Raw genomic sequence first — 6,209 nt, forward strand, 5'->3', positions numbered from 1 at the left:
CTGGTGATATCTCATATTTGAAAAACATTCTTTTGGTGGGAGCATACCTTCAATATACAAGAGCACTTGTTATTTATAAAGTCCTAGGATGAATCATTTTGTAATACCACCATGTGCCTTCCAAAATTCTAACGACGCTATGGGAAACTATTCATTAAGTGATCAGTTCATTGAATACCAGCTCTTTACCAGGTACAGTCTTTTCAATGACTTCAAGGTTTTCTATCCATTTATGAGAAGTAGCTGCAAGGAAGAAGCTCTTTCTAAGGCACGGGGCTGTACTTATTCCCCATAACTGAAAATTTATAGAAATAGTGGAAATGAGGGGCAGTGGTTTCACCCTTACACCTTGCACTCTGCTTTCACTGGCATCTCACCAAAGGAAGGAGTGTCTGTGCCAGCAACTGGTATTTCTCCTGAATGAATCATCTTTTTAAAAATTAAAAAAAAATTTTTTTGGCTGTGCCTACGTCATGTGGAATTTCCCTAAACCAGGGATGGAACCTGCACCACAGCAGCAAACTGAGCCACTGCAGTGACAACGCTAGATCCTTAATCTGCTGCACCACAAGGGAACTCCCTGAATGAATCATCTTTTTTATCATCTTTTTTTAGTGCTTCATTTGTGGCATATGGAAGTTCCCAGGCTAGGGATCAAATCAGAGCTGCAGCGTCCAGCCACAGCAACACCAGATCCAAGCCACATCTGCAACCTACATCGCAGTTTGCAGCAATGCCGGATCGTTAACCCACTGAATGAGGCCAGGGTTCGAACCGGCATCCTCAGGGACACTATGCTGGGTTCTTAACAGGAACAACGGGAACTCTTTTAATGTTCCCTCTTAATGAATGAGTTCAGAAAGAGAGGCAGGAACAGGAATTTATCGGCACTTCCCTGGTATGGATGAGACAGCAAAAAACTGTTGCCTCCAACTGCTCTCTTTCCACCTGAACACATGGAAAAGAAAAGCTGTGGCTGCCTCACTGATAGTGGTGTGGTCAAGAGAAGGACCGTGGAGCAGAACCTATCAATGTTACTGAGGTAACTATAGGGTCTTTCTGGAGAAGTTTTCCAAGGCTGCTGGAGAAAGTGAAAATCCATGCTGCTCCCCCACCCTCCACCCCTCCTACCATTTCCACCTGGATCCAGGAGTCTACTGGTCTGGACACAGTTGAAATTATCAATGTTATTAGTAACTCATATATATTTTTTTTAACTATTGAGATAAACAATGATTAATATTTCATTCTATATTCTTTGGTAAAACCATAGAAAATGATTTCTACCTTCAAAAGAGAGGTTCATGAAGAAAAAGCTATATATTTTTAATAATTTTGATTGCAGCATTAGAATTGAATATTAGTATATTATTTCTGGCTCACTTTACCTTTTCTCTTATACCACATTTAATTAAAAATAAAATGGAGATTTTTGATCTGAATAATTTTACAAAAATTTCCAGTTAAGTGACATAATTTTATTTATCTAATTTTATTTTTTAGGGCCATACCTGCAGCATATGGAAGTTCCCAGGCTAGGGGGCGAATTGGAGCCACAGCTGCTGGCTTACACCACAGTCATATAGCAATGCTGGATCTGAGCCTAGTCTGCTAGCTGGATCCTTAATCCACAGAGCAAACCTGCATCCTCATGAATACTAGTCGGGTTCATAACTCACTGAGCCACAACGGGAACTCTGTGACATAATTTTTTAAATGATGGAAAAAAGACATGACATTCTAACACAGCTTTCCCAATTTCCTTATTTTATGTGTAGACCCAATTTAATGGTCAACTATGGAAGACGTATGCTCAATGAATACTATTTTGTGTCATGCTGCTATTGGCTTGCTACACTGATAACTGATCCTTAGACAATAATTCTGAATGAGAATGATATTTTTAGTGAGTTGGACATATCATTTAAGCTTGAACCTGGCTAGAAGGATCTGACTCCCCTTTACTACACATCAGTTTTGAAATGTGACATCAATTGACTTGAAAATTGGTCTCGTAGTTCTTCTCTTGCTTTTAGAGACTCCTGGCTCAGCCTTCTCTTTTCATTGATTACCTGGTGCCACAATCTTCTATTTATTGAGAACATTTCTCTAATTCATTGGATTACTTTTAAAATTCTCACTAACTGGATTTTTTTCACCTTTAAGAATTCAGTCCCCATCCTTTGGAAGTACAGGACTTGAAGAGAGTTAAGGTCCTGCACAATATATTCATGGAAATCCTGTGAGCTGCCTCGTCTGTTGGTGTGAAGCGTAGGCACAACTTCTGGGAGTGTCGGATTCATGCTATCAGGAAGGTCTTTACCCAGCGTGGTCCATCTTGCCTTGTTGGCCAAGACAAGTGGATCCCATTTGGAAGATATTGTTGTTGTTTTTGTTTTGTTTTTTTTTTTCCCCCCTCTCTAAGAAGGAAATAAAATATACAGGCCTATTAATCTGCAAAGGTCAGCTTCTTTGATGGTAAATTTAAAGTTGCAATACTACACAAAAAAGAGGTAAAATGCTTGGTCCTTTTCATTTTAGCATTTCTAAAAGACCTAAGAACTAATGAAGCTATAAGAATCATTGGCTATAAGAATCATAACGGCTATAAGAAACATTGGCTGTGTGTTATCCCGACATTTAAGGAAAAATGATCTGTTTCTAAACTTAATCCACTGGGCTTAATTTGGCTTCAAAAACTGGGTGCAGATAGCAAGGCCCAAGATAAGTACAAAGATTTAGATGCCAATAAACGCTCTTATTTTCGTCATGGGCATTTTGTATAAAAGCTACGTTTGATGCATGTCACTGGAGTGAAATGTTGAGGTTCCATTCAAAAGGTTTAATTTTTAGATGTTCTTTTGAAGTATTTGCCAATGGAGAGAGGGGAAAAAAAAGGGCAAAGCTAACAAACTGTGGAATAGCAATTCATTTTATTAAAAAGATTAACAACTATAGAACCAGGCTTAAAGACTGAATTTTAAAACAAATAATGGTCCTCACACACAAAATAATTTAGCATACAATGAGCTAATTCTTTCTTTCCGAATTATTTTTTCTCATCAATTGTTTCTCAATATCTCTCTCTTGAGAAGTTAAAATATTAGTGTGATGTCTGGAGAGAGGAAAAGAGTTAAGGTAGTCACATGAATAGAACTGTTCCTTAACATTAATTTAAGCAGCAGAGTAAATATTGAATGAAGGGGTGGTGAAGGGGTAGTTGCAGTCTGTTCTCAGTGAAGAGTCACAAACAAGCATAATAGCAAAGAACACGCCTTTTTGGTATTCAGAGAAGGAAAAACCAGTGCCTGGTAGTTTTAGCTCACATTAACAGATACATAAACCATACAGTATGAAGGTAGTAGCATCATATAATAAAATCAGGCTCATTATACGCTCTTTATAAGTGCTTCCTGGAATTTTTTTTTTTTTCAAATTCAAAATTTTCAAGTGCACTTCTAAAAGTTTTTGAGAGAGAAGTGATACAACCTGGTGTGAATTCACAGCTGTTTGATATCTCAACGCTTTCAAGGGACTAGGCTAATTGGTTTCAAAGCCAATTTAAGTTGTCTTAGCAAGCAGCAGGAACTCAAAATGTTGACTAAGTTATGGTGCATACAACCTCTGCAAATCACGAGTTCTTTCTCAGGTGATTCTAGACAGCAGTTTAGGAACTTAAAATTTTAAATATAGAGTGGTCAAGAGGAAACTAGCAATTCTTTGATAGGGGAAAAATATCTAGAGTTTTGCAGAGTACTTTAAAAGGCATCAGGAAATATTCACACAAAGGGTAAGATTTTCATATAGGGTATTTATAGGGATATAACATGCTTGCTAGTGGTTTTTGTACTAGGGATTTTCAGGTGTTAGTCATAAATCATACTTTTTTCCTTCTGTAACTCCTCTTTCCTCAAATCGGGTTATAAATACCCTGAGAAATGTACAAAATGTTTTAAGTGGCATGCCTCAAATGTGGGTGTATAGGCTAATTCCAGGGAGACTCAGAGTGGATTTAGCAATGGACTAGAGTACAGGGATTAAAGAATGTTACTGGGCATTTTTCCTAGTCTTTTCCCAGTAACAAAATGTTAGTGACAAGTAATCGCACTGTAAGTTAGTACACACTAGGAATAGAAATTGCAAGATGTATTTAATAATACCTGAAAATGAAAATGAAGACAGGAAATACAATTCAGATGATCTTAGGAATGTAAATTATGAAAGTAAATTGTGAAAATTAGCGAGCAAAGCACTGGACAAAGAGTTTGAAACAAAAGGAAAATTCCTCAACTCATAAGATTAAAATTATTTCCCTATAAAAACACACCTCAGAAATAGTTATCTCCCTGCAACAAAACGTTCCAAACGGGAGTTGGGGGAAAAAAGCACACCAACCAACCCATCAGTATTTTAATAAAGGTTGCAATCCGAGATTCTGCTCGACCTTGCTGTATTTAATAATTTTCCAATATATGTTAAGGGTGGAAAGATAGAATTAAAGGGTTAGAAATGTTAAATGGAAAAACCTGCTTTTAATAAGAGGAATCAGGAAGTAGAAAATAACATTCACGCGCTGCCTTTATAATTCTTCATAAAGGTTAGGGCTGGAGAAGCTACCAACACCGGAGTCTCTGTGGCGCAATCGGTTAGCGCGTTCGGCTGTTAACCGAAAGGTTGGTGGTTCGAGCCCACCCAGGGACGCCCTCCCCTCTTTTACGGACTTCTCAGCGGTAGTTTTGCACAAACCCTAGAATTGAGCCTTCCGGGGTACGCTGGAGTGGAAATTCGAGGGGCCGGAGAAGAGAAACTACAGATCTCACTTCGCCACCCTCCCACAGAAGCTCTTAAGCTTCCGGGCGCGTTGGGGGCCCCTCCTCCCTCCTCCCACCGCTTCTCGCGGCCAGGTGGGCTCTTTCCGCCGCCCGCCGGGCGTGAGCGTCCCATGCCTTAAGGCCGGCGCTTCCGATCGCTTCCACTCTCTTGGTTCCCCAACTCCGGCCCTTTCCCCAAGCGCAGGCCGCGCAGCTCTCTTCCCCGCCCGGCCGCGCTCCCGCGGACCCAGCGCGAGCAGCGGCTCCGAGAGCGCGCAGAGGCCGGATGGCCCCTTACAGCCGCCGTGTCCTGGCCTCGAACCCTCGGGCGCCGACGGAGTTGGCCTGTTTCTGCTTCAGGACCCCTGAGATGTCAGAGGTCGACTGGAAGTAGGTATTTAGTGTCAAGTTCAAGCTGTAAATTGATTTAAAAATCTCCACTTTTTTTTTTTTTAAACTAATGTCGAATCGTGCAGCATTTTGTCTGTTCCCCATCAGCATAAACAAATATTCCCCTAATCTAACTTAAACCTTGACTAATCCTGGCATTGGTAAACTCAAATGCTTCTCATAGTCTTTGTGTGGATGCTATTCTAAGAGCATTTGTATGTTATATTTTACTTTTTCTACTAGTTTTAGAATTTAATAGAGTATAGATTAAACCTGCAGCATCTACTCAGAAAGGAAGAAAACCTTCACAGCTGTGATTGTTACACTTTTTAAAAAAGGGCAAAATTAGGAGAAGGATTAAAAGTGAAAGCAACATATTTTGCTTCGACATTCTATAAGCATATTACCATTTATTTCACAACAATATAAAACTGTCTCAAAATAGTTACCTTGTACTTTAATCTCTAAATATATGCTACCTTGGAGAAGTAATCAGTTTCATCATAATTACCGTCTTGGGTATAGACTAATTTGAAAGATAGTTCTGGAGAAAAGAGGTATGTCTTATTCCTGCAAATATATAGTTATGCTCTTCTTTATATTTTCTCCCAGGTTTACATATTAATAAAGGCTAGCTTTTTCTGAGTGCTTACTACCTGCCAGGCACTGTTTTAAGTGCTTGCATAGATGGAAGTGTGAGATCCTTGCAACACCTCTTCCAGGTAGGTCCTATTGTGGCCATTGTACAGATGAGGCAACAGAGACTCCATGCAACTGAGTAACTTGTCTGGAGTCAGTTAGTCCCTAGCACTGTGCAGGTGTACACCAGGGTAGTCCAGCTTGAGAGACCACGTTCCTGGTGGCTGTACCCCCTACCCAGAACTTCCTTGCTTCTAAAGCAGAGTCCTTGATTAGTTAATTTAAAACCAAAGGTGATACTTTTAATTGGGTGTTATGAGGTTTCATTAATATTTTGCTCCAAGTCTCACAAGGGAAAAAAACCTCACT

General features: G+C 39.7%; 1 non-coding gene across 1 annotated transcript; it reads left to right on the forward strand.

Moving 5' to 3' along the window:
* The first annotated feature begins 4,627 nt into the window (after positions 1-4,627).
* Positions 4,628-4,701, forward strand: TRNAN-GUU (transfer RNA asparagine (anticodon GUU)). Its single transcript has one exon. It is a non-coding gene; the product is annotated as a tRNA-Asn (tRNA).
* The last annotated feature ends 1,508 nt before the right edge of the window (positions 4,702-6,209 follow it).

The sequence above is a fragment of the Phacochoerus africanus genome, chromosome 12, assembly GCF_016906955.1.
Source record: "Phacochoerus africanus isolate WHEZ1 chromosome 12, ROS_Pafr_v1, whole genome shotgun sequence".
Taxonomy (NCBI): domain Eukaryota; kingdom Metazoa; phylum Chordata; class Mammalia; order Artiodactyla; family Suidae; genus Phacochoerus; species Phacochoerus africanus.